Source organism: Onychomys torridus, chromosome 4 (assembly GCF_903995425.1).
Source record: "Onychomys torridus chromosome 4, mOncTor1.1, whole genome shotgun sequence".
In the NCBI taxonomy this organism is placed as follows: domain Eukaryota; kingdom Metazoa; phylum Chordata; class Mammalia; order Rodentia; family Cricetidae; genus Onychomys; species Onychomys torridus.
Window position 1 is genome coordinate 100,551,474 of NC_050446.1, and position 18,941 is coordinate 100,570,414.

An 18,941-nucleotide genomic window follows, 5' to 3' on the forward strand; every position below is an offset into this window, starting at 1 on the left:
TCTCACCTCTGGCTCTTAAAATCTTTCTATCTGTTCTGTAGTGATGTCCCACGAGCCTTGGGAAGGGGTGTGCTCTTGGGAGGGAACACCCCTCCAGGATATATTGCAGTACTGCTGAAAGCTAGTCTACCCATCCAGGCTTGTGGTGCAAAAATGTGATTGGTCCTTAACCAGCTCCACCCAGTCTGCTGTCTGGCTTTTGCTGCTCATCCTTAAACTTCACTTCAACCCCTTTTTTCTGAAGGAGACATTGCTGGTAGTGATGCATTAGGAGAAAAGATGTGCATTGCTGCACCAAAGAGCTTGCAGCTTAAAACAATAGATTTGTTATGGCAGTTTCTATAGGTCAGGAGTCTGGACAAAGGTCAGGGGGAATCATCCAATAGTAGAAAGCTTCTGGTCTGAAGTCTTAGTTTTATGGAAGGCATGCACCCTCTTTGAAAGGACTGTCCAAATAGCCCAAAGCATTTCTAAGATATTCTTTTATTAATTCAGAATCAACCTGATCAGAAATTTAACTTTCTATTATTCTGGTATTCAACACTGTAATGAAATACCCAAGGCAGGCACTACCAAGAGAGTAGAAATAGCTTTACTTCACATGTTAGGAGACTGAATCTCTAACCAGTATGAGAATAAAGCTTCTAATACATGCACCATTGGGAAATCAACACTGTAACCATAGTAAGTATTATTAACAAAAAATCTCATCACAAGGGGAGGTACATAATACCATTCTTGCCATATTCTATTACTTTAAAGCAAATCTCAGATCTGCCGACACTCAGGGGAAGGTGATTTTAGAAAGGTATATATATATATATATATATATATATATATATATATATATATATATGTTAGGAAGCAGGAGCCACAGCAGTCATTTTACAAATGTATTGTCACAGAAGATCATGATGACATGAACAAGTTAGTTTAGGCATAAGTAACTGATACTCAGAGAATAATTTACTCAGGGCTACTATGTTGTAGAACCAAGTTTCTAATCAGGAATGCTTTATCTTGGGGCTTACCCCTTAATTTCTGCTGTCTGACTTATCTGTTTAACATCAAGTGATTACTGTGGGCTTAATGTCAAGCAGCCTATATAGGCAACTGGGAAACAATTTTAGTTTTTAAAAAAATGCATTTAAATTGTTTAATTATGTTTACTTGTGTGTATGTGTGAGTATGTGAATATGACAGCACAGGTGTGGAGGTCAGAAGAAAGCTGGTGAAAGTCTGATCTCTCCTTCACCATTTATGTCTCTGGGATCAGAAATCAAAGTCAGGTCATCGGATTTGGCAGCAAGCACTTTCACCCAATAAGCCATCTCACTGGCCCAGGGACTTTTTCGTTACCATTTTTATACTACTAGCTGGGAGTGATGGGGATGTCATTCTGTATGCTGTGAATATGTGTTGCTCTGATAGGTTGATAAATAAAGCTGTTTGGCCAATGGTGAGGCAGAATAAGGTTAAGCAGGACATTCTAACTAGAGAGAGAGGAAGGAGACAGAGAGAAGAGACGCTGCTAGCAGCCACTAGGAGAAGCAAGATGAAAAGATGTAAGTCACAATCCACATGGCAAAGTATAGATTAATGGAAATGGGTTAATTTAAGATATAATAGCTAGCTGGCAAGAAGCCTGCCATGGCCATAGTTTAAAAATAATATAAGCCTCTGTGTGTTTATTTGGGTCTGAGCGGCTGGGGAGGGACACCGAAAAACTTGCAGCTACTCTGGAGTCACTTTAGATAGCATCTCATTCCTTCCATCCCAGTAATTCCATCTGATTTTTATGAAGATTAGTTTTAAAAAGCACAACACCTTCCAAACAATAGGTAAATATATAACAGAAGTGGTAGTTAAAAGAGGTAGGCCCATTCAATCTCATCCTCCCGCCAAGTTTGCCCTAGAGTGCTGGAGGCTTTGGTGAGATTGAGGAAAGGAAGGAAATGGCTGAAAGGGCCAGGGAGGGTCTTGGAGACAATGCCTTCGTTTTTTCTGACCCGCCAAAGGCCCAGGAGCACAGTTTTCAGTTAATATCTCTGATTTAGAAAATTCGATTTGATAATGGATTGAAACTGACTGGAAAGTGGTAATAAAAAAAACTTTCTAAATAGAAGCTACTACAGAATTCTGGAGAAGAGGCAATGATCACTCAAGTTGAGTGAGAATAGGAATTGTGTGGTCATTGTGTGAGGGTAAAATTAGTGAGCCTAAAGAAAAATCTGAAATCACCACCAATGTGGTAGGAATAAAACCAGTGAGCTCCCAAATAGACAACAACAACATCAGGCATTTTTGCCATTTCTTCCTCACCTCCTACTGGGGGGTAGCAGGGGGTTTGGCAAAAAAAGGAGGTAGCAAGGAGGATGATGAGTCATCTGTTCAAGGTGGGGTGCTAGGCAGCCACTGATCTCAAAAGCAGTGAACCTGGGACTCAACAGTAACATCACTTGACACTTCTGAGAACCTGTGCCCCTCCGGATGTACTGAATTAGAAGGGAGGATGGCTCAGTAATTTGTATTTTAATATGTTTTCCTAGTGATTTCCATTCACAATAACATTTAAAAATTTCTCTGGACAAAACATTGTGGTTCCAAAAAAAAAAAAAAGACTCATTCATAAAACTCATTCCTAAAACTGGGCAGTCAAACAAAGGGGAGTCTAAAAGGCCAGTACTAAGGCTGACGTACAATTGGCAGGACATGTAAGAACTCAACAAGGAAATGGCTCACTTTCCTTCACCACCTGAAAATGCCAAGCAAAAACTTCCAAATGATTAAAAAAAAGGAGTTTCTGACTCGTGCTGTGTTGGTCTTGGAGTCTTGCTCAAAAATATTGTCTAAAAGAAAACAGGGAAAGTTGGAGAAGGTAAGGCCATCCTGTTTGCATCTCCCTTTCTATCTTTACAGTTACTACTCCATGGTTTGCTTGAAGATCTTATTTCCAGAAGTCCTTCTGTATTTTAGAATCTATAGGGCAGGATTATAAATAGAGTAAGCTATCCGTAAAAACCCCAAACTCTGCCCCTCAGATTTAATAAGCTCGATAATCATGCCAGGAAGACTAATGGAGGCAATCATGGCTCCCTGATCACTGTAGCAAGGAAAGGAACCAGACCCAGAAGATGCTTGTTGTACTCTGTACATAGAGGAGGCTTCAGGGTGAGTTCTAGTGTGCAACCCTGTCTCTGAGCCCAGCTACTTCATCTACAAGGTGAACAAGTTCATCTAAATGGTCTATCTGACAGTTTTAGTTGTTCTTTAATGCCAGGAACTCTTAGCTCTAAAATGTTATCAGTGGAGTTTTCCTGGTGACAGTGAGTGCCACTACCTGAGTATATTGTTTGAGGAAAATCTTTGGGATTTTCAGAACTATTTTGATTTTAACAAGGCAAAACCAGCCAAATACATATTCTCTCACAGGAGTCTGTAGACTTTTTTTGTTGTTTATCTGAAAGTGCCATTTTTGAGGATATTAAATGTCCATTGACTCCAGGAGCTCAGCCCAGTGATTGACTGTGGATCTCTGCACCTGCTTCCATCAGTTACTGGATGAAGATTCTATGATGACAATTAGAGTAGTACCTTGCCCAGTCTTGATGCAGATGGGAGGGGCTTGGTCCTACCTCAACTGGATATACCAGGCTTTGTTGAATCCTCATGGGAGGTCTTACCCTCTCTGAGGAGTAGATGTGGAGGGGAGGGAAGGGAAACTGTGGTTGGTATACAAAATGAAAAAAATTAAAATAAAAAATAATAAATGTCCATTGACAGAAATATTTGAAGTAAGCAAGTGAAAGTAGTTTCTCCAATCTTAGAATTGCTTCTGAAGGAAAATTATAAAATTTCTCAGATGCTGGAGGTCTTCATACCTTGCACCTCAAATAATAGCATTACTCAGGATGGTGATTGGGGTGAGAATGGCCCCCATAGGCTCATATATTTGAATACTTAGTCATGAGGTAGTGGAACTCCTTGAGAAGGATTAGGAACTGTGGCACTGGGGATAGGCTTTGAGGTTTCAAAAGCTCAGTGTCTCTTTCTGCCTGCTGCCTGTGGAACAGGATTAAATCTCTCAGCTTCTGCTCCAGAGCCATGCCCATCTACTTCCCACCATGATGATCATGGACTCTCTAAAACTGTAAGCAAGCCCCCAATTAAATGCTTCTTTTGTAGGTTGCCTTGGTTGACTAAGACAAATATATTTGATATCTAAAAAAAGAATAATTTCTTTATTATGCAGTGGCAGGCCAGAGCATCCACAGCTTCATCTCTCTTCTGTATAAAATTAGTTCCTTGACTTTTGGTGTTTTTCCTACAGTCCCTTTGTTCCATTTGAGCAAAGTATTTTGAGCCAAACTCAAAGGCAAACAAGATATGAGCCAGAGGCAGCTTGTTTCTCTAAAATATTGAGATGGTTCACTTGGCAGCTTCAGGTGAAGTAGAAAGGTAAGACTTTTCTTCAGTGTGCTCATGTCCTACCACTGAATTGTCTGACAGAAGGTTATGCATCTTCTTTGTCCTGCTTCCCAGAGAGTTTGTGAATGGACACATTTTCAGAATCAAACAAAAAAGCTACATAAAACTTTCCAGGAAAAAAAATCAATCTTGTCGATTTTAAATAACAGTGGTAGTACCTTATCTCAACTTGATCCAAAGTGCTGGCTGCCTCCTGGATCAAAATGCACTTCCCAGTTCCCTCTCTCACACAGCACCTTGCATAATTTTGCTTTGCATATAGTCCTTCCCTGTGATTTTGTAGTATCTAAAAGCAATTTCCAGATTTATTTTGAAAGTCCAATAATTCCTCATAATAGTTCTAGAAATATACTTGGGCAAGGGTTGGAATAACCAGTTTTCAAACAAAAAGAAGCAAATGTTTAGGTGAAGGATTGAGATGACACTGAAGTAAACCTTTAGTAATAGTCTCATATTAATCTAAATTTTCATATATTAAAGTATATTTCTTGTGCATTGCCTTATCCCCTACTTGCCTTTTAAAGGGACAGTTTTCATCTCAGCATCTTTTGGATTCTTCCCAACATTATTCTGAAACTTAATATAATCATACACCCAGAGGGTCCTTCCAACTGCTTTATACCCAAAAGCAGTAAAGAATGAAGACCCTACAAACACAGAAAAGCTAAGAGAAGTCCTAAAGGGGTATTCTGTAGGAAGAAGCATGTAAGGCAGGTTTAAGATCTTGGGTGTGGAGTCTCATTGTTTGGTGCCTGGCCGGCAGGTGTTACTGAGAGAGCTCTGATTGGTTGGGCCATGACTCTGGTTTGCATTTGGTTCATTACTTCTGTTGCCAATGAGTCCTGGGCAAAGTGTTGGTTATCTCTAGAAACTGACTAGCTCTAGGTATATCAGGGCTTTTAGTGTCAGGAATATTGGGATTTCTGGATTTTTCAAGATTAGGCTAAGTATTGTAAGGGCTCTAAGAAAAGGCTTCCCTTGGTTTTATGAAGGCATCCTTCAGTATTCTCCTAAAGTGCATTGTTTTTCTCTCTCTTGAATTCTTAAACAAAATTGAAAGTTCAAAGGAAATTTTCCATCTACTTACAGTTTTCACAGTAGGGAACAAACTATTTAGACACTTTAAGTCCTTCCACAGTGTGGTAGTTTGAATAAAAATAGCCCCCATAGGCTCACAGGGAGTAGAAATGTGAACTTTGGGAGTTTGGATTAGAAAACCAGTTGAATGTTTTAATTGGGTCTTAATGGGCCATACTAGTAGAAGCATGGAAGACAGTAGTTCTGAGGGTGATTTGAACTTTGGGGGCACAGTTCAAGAGGCTTTGGAGGAGAAGAATATTTGTATGTACCCTAGAGATCATTCTTGTGATATTTTGGCTAAGAATGTGGCTGGGTTTTGCCCTTTTCTGAAAAGTCTGCCTAATGCTAAATTGAAGAGTTTTGGATTAATTGCATTGGCAGAGGAAATTTCAGAAGAGCCTAGTATTGATTCTGTTGTGTGGTTATTAGTGTTCACTTTTATGAAGATTAATGAAAAGGAGCAGGCTGAACAAGGGAAGTTATAAAATGTACAATTTGAGGTGAAAGGGGCACCAGGAAGTAGAATGGAGCTAAGTATGTGTTCAAGGAGATAAACAGATTAAATAATATCCCAATGTTAAATGGACTAAAGGAAGTAGTCACCTCAGGCAAAGACCCCACCCAGTTAAGCTTCCAATTTGTGAAAAAGAATTAAAGAAAAGCTTAGAGTCAGGTGTGGTGGTGCACACCTTTAATCCCAGCACTCTGGAGGAAGAGGCAGATGAATCTCTGAGTTTGAGCACCACATAATCTACAGATTGAGTTTGAGGACCACCAAGCTTAGGTAGTTAAGGAAAACAATGAAAACAGAAAGCCAGTGAAGATGTAACTGAACAAGGGGACCATGTTCCAGCCCCAGCAAGGAGCAGAACTTGGAAGCTTTGGCCATGTGGTTCTGAACAATGGATAAATGCCAAAAAGACCCATACAAATGGCCAGAAGTAAAGGCAAACTTCTGAAGTAAATGCAATTTTTCTTTAATGTACTTGTATCTCCCTTGTAGAGACTCACTCACCACATTCACATACCTTGTGGAGCTTCATAACCCACATTCTCCAAGATAGATACCATGGCTTCTATGCTTAGGACTCTTTCTACCTAGAGCATCACCTTCAACCTTGTCCCTCATCTTCAAACCTATTCAAAGTATTAGCTAATACACTATGGTGGGTTACTGTTGTCTGTGAACATTACACTATCTGAAGGAGAACACAGCCTTCTCACAGTAATCCAGTAAGATACATATGTCTGTAATTATAGGAACAGCACAGGATCAAAAAGGACAAGATATAGCCTAGAGAGATAATGATGGAGAGGAATAGGAGAGCAGCAAACTTGGTGTGACATTGTCCACTGCCACTCTCTGGGGCAGGTTAGAGTGAGATGATGACTTCCTTTAGAAAATAACATCTTGGGTCTGGAGAGATGATTCTGTGGTTAAGAGCACTGGCTACTCTTTTACAGGACTTGGGTCCTGTTCCCAGTACCCACATGGTTCCTACTACCACAACTGTCTGTAGGTCCAGTTACAGGGCATCTGATGCCTTCTTCAGTCTCTGACACACACATCATGCACAGACATATATAGGCATACACATGCACACATAAAAAATTAAATATTTTTAAGTAAAATGTTTAAGGAAAGAAAATTTCAAGAGAAACATGGATTCCTGTGGTTTGGGATACCTTTCCCAGAGGAAACATGTGCAGAACTGCTGGCCTGTATATACACAGAGAGATCAACAGATTATGCACTTTGCACAGTCAAACTTGCCAGATGCCAAAGACCACTTTTACAGGGTAATATTAAACATCAATAGAGGAATATCCTGGTAAGTTTTTTGCCTAACTGAAGAAATAGCATCCTGATACACACACACACACACACACACACACACACACACACACACACACACATTCACTTACAGGGGTGAAAAAATGGCCTCTGTCATTTTGCCTGATTTTTTTTTTATAAGATATTTGCTTCTATGAGTCTAGTTTCTGAATTTGGGCTTGTTCTGATTTATGAAAGACCTTTGGCTGAATCTACAGTTGTTCCTGTAATTTATACCCTGGGGATTCCCTTTCTGTCCTTACATAATTAGTTACCATATCACACATAAATGCAAGGGTAAGCTAGACAAACTTATAAATTACTTTCAGACGGGAGCATATGCTGGGAAATATTTCAGCTGCATGCATCTTACAAGTTTCTTTTATCTAATTTAAGCATTCCTTCATAGTTTGGCCATCTCAATAAATTATTACTCAAAAGCCTGGAGTTTATTGTGCTCTCTCCACAGTGCTAGTGGCAACCTCACAAGCATTCACCTAATGGCTGCCTTTCACTCCAAGGTTTGTGAACCCAGCTGCACTCAGGACACATGTCATGTGGAAGTTCATGGCCGAGATCTGAGTGCCTGAGAGGGTGAAATTCCACACTGATGAAATACTGGCTTCTGGGATTAGCCAGAGCAATTCTATTGGAATTTTTTGAGAGATTCAAAAGAAGCTATTTCCAGAAATTATCTCCCTGGTTTCCTGAATAACAGTTGTGGACAGGATTGTAATGGGAAAGCAAAGCCTGCCGGGGTTATCAGCAGACATGCCTTCTGTGGGCACCAGCTACACTACCCTCAAAACACACAGAAGAGAATATATTAATATATGCCCATGATCTATGAGTATGTTACCTTACCACCTTAGTTAGCATTACTATTGCTATGATGAAACACCATGACCAAAGCAACTTGGGGAGGAAAGGGTTTTATTTGGCTGACATCTCCACATCACTGTTCATCATCAAAGGAAGTCAGGGCAGGAACTCAAACAGGGCAGGAACCTGGAGGAAGGAGCTAATGCAGAGGCCATGGAGAGGTACTGCTTACTGGCTTGGTCTCCATGGCTTGCTCAGCCTGCTTTCTCATAGAACTCAGGACCACCAATTCAGAGATGACAATAGGCTGGGACCTCCCCAATCAATCACTAATTAAGATAATGCCTTGCCCAGCCTGAATACAGGGGGAGGTACTTAGTCTTATGACAGCTTGATGTGCCATGCTTTGCTGAAGCTCATGGGAGGCCTGCCCCTTTCTGAGAGGTTATGGAAAAGGGGTGAGTTAAGGGGAGGGGGAGTTGGAGGAGAGGAGGGAAGGGAGGATGTGGTCAGCATATAAAATAAATAAATTAATTAATAAAAAAATGTTCTACAGGCTGCCTACAGCACAATCTTATGGAGGCATTTTCTCAATTGGGGTTTCCTCCTCTGAGATGACTCTAGCAGCTAGAGTCTAGTCTGTGTCAAGTTGGCATAAAAGTAGCCAGCACACTCAACATACCAAAAAAGTCTTAATAGTGTGATTAAAACACAGGACTGTGAGATTAGAGGGTTACTATGGATTGTCTAGATTAGTGGTTCCCAACCTTTCTAACTCTGTGATCCTTTAATGTAGTTCCTCATATTGTGCTGACCCCCAACCATAAAATTATTTTCATTGTGGAATCACAATGTAAATATCTGATGTGCAGGCAACCTCTGTGAAAAGGTCACTCTGTCCAGAGGGGTCACCACCCACAGGTTGAGAACTACTCACGCAGGCGGTCTTAATAGAATTATATAGAATTACTAGAAGCAATTAATAGAATTGCTAGAAGCAGAGAAACTTTTCTCAGGGGGGGGTGCGTGGGAAAGAAATGGGGTAAGGGGAGAAGGAGAATGTGATTGACAACAGACTCAGGGTTAAGGTAAAAGGAGAGATTTGAAGAATTCTCACTGCTAGTATCTGATGGTCCCCAGATCCACTCTTCCTGGGACCTGTCTCCCCCCGCCATTGACCTCCTCCCTTTTTTCTACCTCTGTCACAGCAATCTGTGACCCACACCAGACTCTGGACAAAGCCAACTTGACCTCAGTGTCATTTACTCTTTTATTTCTCTGTCTTATTATTTTGTACAGAAATCTTCAAAGTTACTGTTCTAAGAATTTCTTTATACCTTTGAAAATTGTCAAAGATCACAAAGGTATGTTTTTGCATGATTTATACCCACAATTACTGACTTTGAAATTACAATAAGCAAATATTAAATGATTATTTATTATAAATAATAATATTGAAAAATCAATATTTTTTAAGAAACCAACCTCAGTTCCTACAAAATAATATGCCAGTAAAACTTCCATTCAAAGTACAAAGAAATCCAATGGATCTTAATGGAATCAACATCACTTGACCTCATTTAATTAAAAAGTGATATATTTTAAGAAAAATAAGTTGAATTTCCTAGAACGAGAAAGTTTAGTGAGAAGTCTGGCTTTGTCTTAATTTTGCAAATCCCTTTGCCTTCATGAAAGATAACTGTGTTTTCAACCCATGTTCCATTGATTATCATGTACTATTTTTGGTTGAAGTATTTGGAAAACAAATCAGTCCTCGAAATTGGTTGCAATTGTAAGAGAAAAATCATGTTCAGTCTTTCCAGATAATCTTTGGCCTCACACAAAAACTAAATAAATGCCCATTTCTTAATTGTTATCTAAAAAGTGGAAACTACACTGAAGGATCAATTAATAGTCTATTACATCAGACCTTTTGCATGTTGATGGAATGTACAGATGCATGATTTTGTAGAATATGTCATCTAGAAAACACTGGTTTGCTGAGCTACATGCATCTTAAAAATATTGACAAAATTTACTTATTATTTTTATATGTATTTATTTAAAAACCACAGGTGTATATATTTATTTGTATGGGTATATGAGAAAGCTTATAAAATCCTAGTTTTCCATAGGTTTTTTCCAACATTCTTAGTGTTAGTCACCCCTACCCTACCCAGTCCTTTGCCCCTTTTTGCTTAAACTTCTATCCCCTATCATTCCTGCTTCCCTTTCATAGCACCCATGTTCTCACTACAGATGACCATAGTCAAGTTAACCCCACTCTGTAGAACGATATCCTTAAGGAGGAGCACAGCATTTTCCCCACTATGGTCAAGACTGAGTCTTCTCTAGTCCTTTGAACTTGCATCCACTATAGAAGCATAGCTGAGCCTCACCACGGAAGGGTTGTTTTGGAGGCCAATCCATGGTATGTAGAGATGTAATATTTTCTTCAGATGGAAAAGGGTGAGTGCAGATGAAGAAGTGTTTCTTTTCTTTGCGATTGTAGTATTATTCAAGAACTGTAAGCAGAATAATTGAACTTTTTTTTCTTCCTGATTTTGTTTATGTTTTTACCAGTGGTGGTCATTCTTTCCTACTGAGCTGTGTTCTAATTGGACACATGAGAGTGATTCATAGGCTCATTCTTACGACAGCCGAAGCAGAACACAGCACATGAGCACATGTGGTATAATTTGGCTAGAGAAACATATAAATATAAATATAAAATTACAATAAAATATATAATTTCCAGTCTGCAAGCAATTCCGAATAACAGACACAAGGCCACTGCATATCATGCCATAGAAATAGCTCAGAGGGAGCACAGGCAGATGGGCTTGGGGATCTGATTATCTCCCACTTCAGAAATGCAGCAGAGATGAAAAAACATGGCATTGGCATCAAGTAAACCTGATTCTAAATCTTGGCACTGCCTTTTATTTTCTTCCTTTTTTAAAAAAGATTAAATTGGGCACTTAAAATCTACTAAGATGGGTGCTTAGGAGATGTTTCAGTTGGGGAAGTGTTTGCCACATAAGCACCAAGACCTAATTTCAGATCCCCAGCACCCATGTCAAATCTGGTTATGATGTTTTGTGCCTGTAAGCCCAGCAGTGGCAGGAGGAGACGGTGAGCTTCAAGTTCAGTGAGAGACTGTTAAAAAAAAAAAAAAAAAAAAAGAAAGAAAGCAAAACAAAATATCAAGCTAGAAGTGTGGGAATAATATAGCTCAATGCTAGAGTGCTGGCCAAGCATGTGTTGTGGTCTAATTTTAATTCCCAGCACTGTGAAGCATAAACAAACAAACAAACAAGAGATAACAAGTGAAAAAGATATCCTACATTGAGTTTAGCTCCCACATGCACCTGCATGAATATATGTGCAGCCACACATGAACACATGCACCCAGACACACACTGCACACGCTCTGCACAGACACACACACACACACACACACACACACACACTACTAAGATGGTACTTTCTCATTTGTAAAAGCAATAACACCACCACCTCCCAAGCAGTTACTATAGTTACTGGTAAGATAAAGGTGATAAATCTCTTTTGGTGCATGGGAGGACAAATTCTCAACAATGACAGTGAGATGTGGCCAATTAGACCTAGAAGGCAGTTCCAAAGTGTTTCTAACTAGCTAACAAAGGCTACCATTTGCTTTTCACTTCACATTTCATAAGTCTTAACCCAAGAGTCTTGAGTGCTCACTGTAGATCAATATACTTCATGGCTCTAGACAATTTAACCTCTTTTTATCTTATTTTCCTTAGCTACCTGATCCATGGTCATTAGGATCAAAAGAATTCCTATACTTGTTTCTTCTTCCACTTGGTTATTTTCTTTAAAGAACTACTCTTTTTAAAGATTTTATTTTTATTATTATTTTTTAAATTATGTGTATGCATGTGTCTGTGTGTAGGTATGCACATGTGAGTACAGGTGCCCAACAAAGACAGAGGCATCAAATCCTCTGGAGCTGGAGTTACAGGTGGTCACGAGCCACCTAATATGGGTACTGGGAACTGAATTTAGGTCTTCTGGAAGTGGAAGAATATTACATGCTTTTAACCACTGAGCCATATCCCCAGTCACAATATTCTGTTATTTCCCTTAAATGTAGGTGCTAAAAAGCTGGGTTTGGGTGAGAGGGGATTCCTCTGAATGGAATCTCTTCCCCCTTCTTTAGTTCACAAAAGGTCCTGTGTATCTGCCAAGACTCTGTGTAAGTATCAGTGCTGTGTAACTCCTACTCTGTCCATTTCTTTGTGTTCTCATAGCTCAATCTCTCTTGTAACTTTGTAAAGTTGAGCAAGGTGGCTGGAGAGGACCAGTTACTCCTTTATTGTCACTGTGGAAAAGAAAGATGTCAGCAGGAGACAGTGGGAAATTGGAACAGGATGACTGAAGCATTAATCTAATTAATCTTTATCAATACAAAATCAAGAGTCAAATCAGGGTAAGAACCTAAAAGGTCATAGAAGCAGGGATCAGCCACCAGTTACCTCCTACATTTTCCATTGCTCTGTCCAAAAGGGCCAAGATCTTCTCTCTGCCTCACCTTAATACTTCCTGTCTCCTCTCTCTACAGTCCTCCAAACCTCTATGGTTAATTTTGGTCAGCTAGTGGCTCGCCCCATCCTCTGACTCCAAGCAAGCTTTATTTGTCATAACATAATCAAAATACCACACAACATTTCCCCTCTTTTGTCTAAATAAACTCAAAGGTTTTAACTAACATAGTAAAACTATATATAAGTACAATAACTATATATAAATATATACAGGCAAGAATTAATTTTAAAATGTCTAGTCCATTTACACTCAACAAATTCAGAGAAAATACTCCATTATCTATCCTATCTTGGTGATTCCAAAGTGCTATACCTAATTCACTTTCTATCCTAACTTGTATTACCAACCCAAAACTATCTTTCTATGTCTCTCAACCTTATACACTTCACACCTCTTTTGTGAGCTTCTTTTCTGAATTTGCTAACAAAAACAAAAAAAAACTATAACAATCTAGTATTCGACTCTATCAGAGACCTGACAAGGATATACTATTTCCTGAGTAAATAGGAAGTGCAGAGCAAACAACTTCCAAAATTAAGATATGACAGAAACAGCTGGCTGCCTGGACAGTCACCCAAATTTCCTCTGTAATGTTCGGGTACCCATTATTGAATACCCAGGGGTCCAGGGTTTTAGCTATGTCCAGCGGGCTTATCTGAGGAGAAAAATCTATGTATACTCTGTTCTTATGTCTGTTAACCTTATTTCTCTAAGGCAAAATTCTATCAATAAAGCTATAGCTCCATCAGGCACACAGGGCAGGAATAACTCTAGACACACCAAGCTCTATATCCATCTACTATATTTCTCTGGGATGAAATCTTGTCTCCATAGCTTCAGTTCCATCTAGTTCCCTAGTTCATAATCCTGCTAATGACTAAACTCTTATACTTCCAGCCTCATCTTCATCCTCTATATCCTCTTTCTCCATCTCTGCTGCTCTCTACTCCTGGCACTCAGAAAACTCTACCCGAGATCTGCTTACCCTCTATGGAACCTCATCTTCCTCTCTTCTCTCTCGCCATGCCACTCTGTCCATTTCTACAGAAAATGCCTGCCCTTTCTTTCCCTGGGTATGTGGTTCTCTGCCTTTTCAGGAATGTTCCTTCACCCTACCTTCCACCTTGATATGTTTTCAGTCAATTGCTCTGGAGAGTCACTGGTCCTCTAGGCTCAGTGAGGGAGTTAGTAACCTCTGCATGTCTGGAAATATTTGGGCACACAAGGGTTTCATAGTAGAAGACAGCTGGAATATTAAAGGCTGGATAGCACTAAATATTCATAATAAATGGCTTGCCTCTTGAGAGACCCTTGGCTTGTCAAAGTATAGCTTTAATAAACAGCTGAATCTCTATGATATATTCTTGTGGCCTGCAAAAATCTATCTTCAGCCTACAGGACTAGAATATCTGACAGACTTTTCTGTGAAACAGGATTTTTGAAGGCTGCCCCATCTTGTCTTGGTAAAGTTTGACAGTCACTGTCTTTTGTGTTCTTCTTGTCCAATCTGGACAGCATACTGTCAGCAGTAAAGTCAAGGGCAGTTTCTTGCCCAGTGGCTCATTTTTGCCACAAAGGAAGTAAACTTCATATGGTATTTCTTCAACGACCATCATCTTCTCTGAAGTAGATTGGTGCTGCCATGAGCAGACATGTTTCAATGTCATTTAAAAAAGAACCTCATGTGATTAAATCATCTTAAATCCCATATTCTGTAGAGCTCTGAAGAATTTGAAGACAACTTGTCTATCTAAAATATATCTATTTGACCTTGAAAACATACCTTACATGACTTCAAGTTTGATTGTTATAGGTGACTATTGACTTGCATTTCTTTATTACACTAAATAGTTTGTAATAATAACTTTCAGGGATGACAAATTTACATTGCATTGTTAAATGAGCTGCTTAGGTACAATACCTTGAACAAGAGTAAAAACATATGTAGAGTATATTCTAACCAAAATAACCTTAAATTTGTATTAATGTACAAAAACATCTTAAACAAGAGTAGAAACATATACAGTATAACAAAAATAACCTCAAATTTGTATCAATATACAATCAATGTAAAATATTTAAGACTAGTAGTTACTTTTTTGGTTTAAAAGTAGATTCAATAATTTACCCTCTTATCCTATCATTCCTATATGCCCCCCTTTTTTTCAGAACAAGATTCTTGAATCTAATCTCCTTTGTTCAGCTTTTTTTCCTAACCATTACCAACAACTACTTGCAACCAACCCCTCTAAATGATGACAAACAAACTGAATGACCAAAAACTACGTGGACATCATGTGCTTAAAATTACTTCCTGCTGTCTGGGGCAATGGCATCTTTAGGGGACCCTAAAGAAAAACATCGGATAATTGCCAAGTCCTGGGAGAGATAGCTGTTTCATTTGATGTCCAGTCTCTGTGTAATGGGAAAGTGAAGGACTTGTCTCAAGTTGTGGTTAGAATACTGTCTGAGGCTGGACCATCTCAGCTAACCACTTTGAAATTTTCCTGAGCAGTTTGTAATCCAAAGCTGATCTTTGGATGGTGTTTGTCAGCTTAGTGGTGTTACCATAGTCCCAGTAGAATCATTGTTGTGGGGCCCGATCCTCCTTTTGGAGACTCCAAAGGTCACTGTTAGGCATGGTCATGGATCACCACAGAGAACTTAAATATTTTAAATATCTTATGTAGCAAATCTCAAAGAGGTTAAAGGACCACAATTTGTTATGTGCATCCAGAGTACAAAAACTTAATTCCCAGTTATCTGATAGAGATTCAAACCTGAAATCATGTGCAGGAAGCTAGATGAAGCTTTTTTCTAGAATTAGTTAGTACTCTATATGATCATTAATATATGACAAAAAGTTTAAAATACGTATATATTAATCTTATAAATTTTGACATAATATTTATACCTTAAGAAAAGTTTTAAAGTGTCAAAACAAAATCAAAGAACCATGAGATTAGTGGCAAAAGAATAGTCTTTTAGTTTTGGGTTTTCTTCTGTCCCATATCAGGTGGCTCTTTAGACACAAGGAGAGATTTTGGATTTTCCTTTAACAAGCATGTTTGGGTTTAGAGAAGGAGAGAGCCACACTTCAACTCCAAAGCCAGATTTAATTTTTAATTGGACTGGGACTACAAAAAGACCATTTGCCTTATATGTCTGTAGAGAACAGCAGAAACAAACATTTGGGAAGATTTATGAAATTTTACCCTATTGGAAATATGATATACCAATAGGCCAATTTACTCCTTTTCTTGGGACATTTTCTCTGGATGATTCATCCTTTTTCTTCAGATGTCTCATTTGTCCAGTGGTCTTCAGATTCCTTAGTTGGATGCCTTCATTCTCCTGTAAAGACAAAAACAAAATCTTGCCCAACCCTAACTTTGGAGAGTTTCCCTTTTGGTAAGTTATATCTGATCAAATGAAAAGCATTTGTTAGTCTTATAAGTTACTTTAGAGTGCACAGTTATGCTGTTAGATGAACTATCACCTCTTCTAATAAAGAGGCCTCTCTTATTTGAATCTAATCTTTATAATATTTGCTTTATGGTTTCTCCTGAAATTTTTGTTTATCTTCTAAATCTGTTCTATCATCCAGAGCAGTATGGCTTTTTACAATAGGCATCATGTCCTGTAATTGCTCTGGGGAAGAATTTCCCCTCTGGTGACAAGGAATGGTTGAACCAAATTTGACGTGGGGGCTTGCAAGAGGAACCCCTAAGGTGTTTCCCAATGGCAAAAGGTTACCATGTCTGTCCCTTGTTGATCTGAATTCATTGGTCCAATGTTGACTTTTCTTACACCTTCTGAGTACTCCAGAAGGCAGGGGCCTTCTGTTTGGATTATTCCTAGAAAAAAACATTGTTTCTAGAAATGCCTTGCCTACAATTCCTTTTTAGGTGACCTTGTTTACCACAGTTAAAATATCTGACATTTTATTTTTTCTTCAAGCCTCTAGAAATCACTTCTCCTATCCAGGCATCAACACGATTATGAGATTCAATATTGACTATATCTCAGATCCATTCCTATGTGGGTGCTGATCTTGCCTTTAAAGGCCTAATTACCTTTTTGTGCTGTGAATTAGCACTTTCAAAAGCCAAAGATTCAATTATTATTTGTCTAGCTTATGGATTTGGTATCATTCTATTTACAGCTGAAGTCAATCTTTGCTTTGTTTTTGTTTGTTTGTTTGTTTGCTTTTGTTTTTCAAGACAGGGTTTCTCTGTGTAGCTTTGCGCCTTTCCTGGGACTCACTCTGTAGCCCAGGCTGGCCTTGAACTCACAGAGATCCACCTGGTTCTGCCTCCCAAGTGCTGGGATTAAAGGTGTGCGCCACTACTGCCAGGCCAAAGTCAATCTGTGCAAAGAAAAAAAATTGTGAAGGTTTCTTTTAGGCCCTGTATAACTTTAGTAAATGGCTCAGGTCTCTTTCTGACTCCTTCAACTCTGTCCCACCCATTCAAAGCTGCTGCATAGCATAGAGCCAAGGTGTAGTCTTCATACATAGACTGTCTTCGTACATCAGCATAATGGCCCTCTCCAAGAAGTTGATCTTGAGAAATTTCCATACCTCTAGCTCTACTTTATTGTTTAGTGGTCTTAGCCTCATCTCTCCACCAGGTCCTCCACTGTAATTGAGGGCTAGGTTCCAATATTGCTGTAACCAAGTATGTGCAGTCTTGTGGGACAATTCTGTTACTAGACCATGAATTTAACATCTGCCTCACAAAAGGTAAATGCATACCATATGAGAGTATGGCTTCCTTAAATCTCCTCAAATCTAACATCTCCACAGGAATCCAGTCAGCTCTTCCATAGCCTTGGGAACACTTGTCATTTGGCAGTTGTTCTCGTAGGGTGACTGAATAAATTAAGGGTTTTTTTTTTTTAATATATAACCTTGGGCTGTTATACTCTAATTTCATAATGTGATGGTGAAGTTGGTTCTCCTTTAATTTACTCTGTCTTTGTCTGAACATCTCAATTATCTGTTTTAATAATTTTTTCGAGGGCTTGTAACTTATCAGCCAAAATTGCATTATTTTCTGTAGTAACCTTTTCTAAGGCCTATATCTTGGCACTCATACAACCAACCAACTTGTTTTTAGGGATAAAACAAGAATTACCAAACAGATAATGTTTATAATTGGCATTACATAAATCCCAGTAAGTAAATTATCCCCTCATTAATCATTCCATTTTTAAACCAGCCATTGTGGAATCATACAGAGATCTAACTCCCTCCACTGTAATAGCGTTTCCCACTTTCTAATGTGTGAAAAAAAACTCTCTCCTTTTTTTTTTTTTTTTTAACTAATTCCCCCTTTAAGAATTCCAAGTTGTCTCACCAAATCTGATGATGACAGTGAAGTGTAAGACTGGTTGTCTCTGCATAGCTCACCTGGGCAGAGAACACAGGTAGTGTACAGCCTGGATGAGGACAGTTGCCATTGATCCGTGTCAGCAGCCTGAGGAGGGGGTCCAGGGAAAGCCCACAACCCACAGGGAAAAGGAACTGAAGAACCAGCCATCTGAATGCAGCCACAGGGGGATGTGGGAAAGCAGCGTATGTGAAGGGTAGGAAGTGAAAGCACAGAGCTGCCTGCAGGCTGAGCTGGCAAGTGGAGAGGGGCTAGCTGCAAAGCCATGGGCAAGTGGCTGTTTCATGAATTTGTGCCCCAAAAGTTGGACGCCAGATGAAGCATTATTCTAATTCACCTTTATCAATACAAAATCAAGAGTCAAATATCTGGGTAAGAACCTGAAAGACCAGAGAAGCAGGGATCAGGCACCAGTCACCTCCTACCTCTTCCATTCCTCTGTCCAAAAGGGCCAAGATCCTCTCTGCCCTGCCTTATTATTTCATGTCTCCTTTCTCTACAGTCCTCCAAACCTCTATGGTTAGTTTTGGTCAGCTAGTGTCTGGCCCCGCCCTCTGACTCTAAGTGAGCTTTATTTGTCAGAACACAATCAAAACACCACACAACGGATCACAGTAGTGGAGGACGATATGGATCTAGCTACTGAGGAAGCCAGTAGATCACTAATGTATTAGAAGTGTGAAGTGAGCTTTGATTTAGGGTGAAGACTTAAGTAAATATGGAGAAGATAT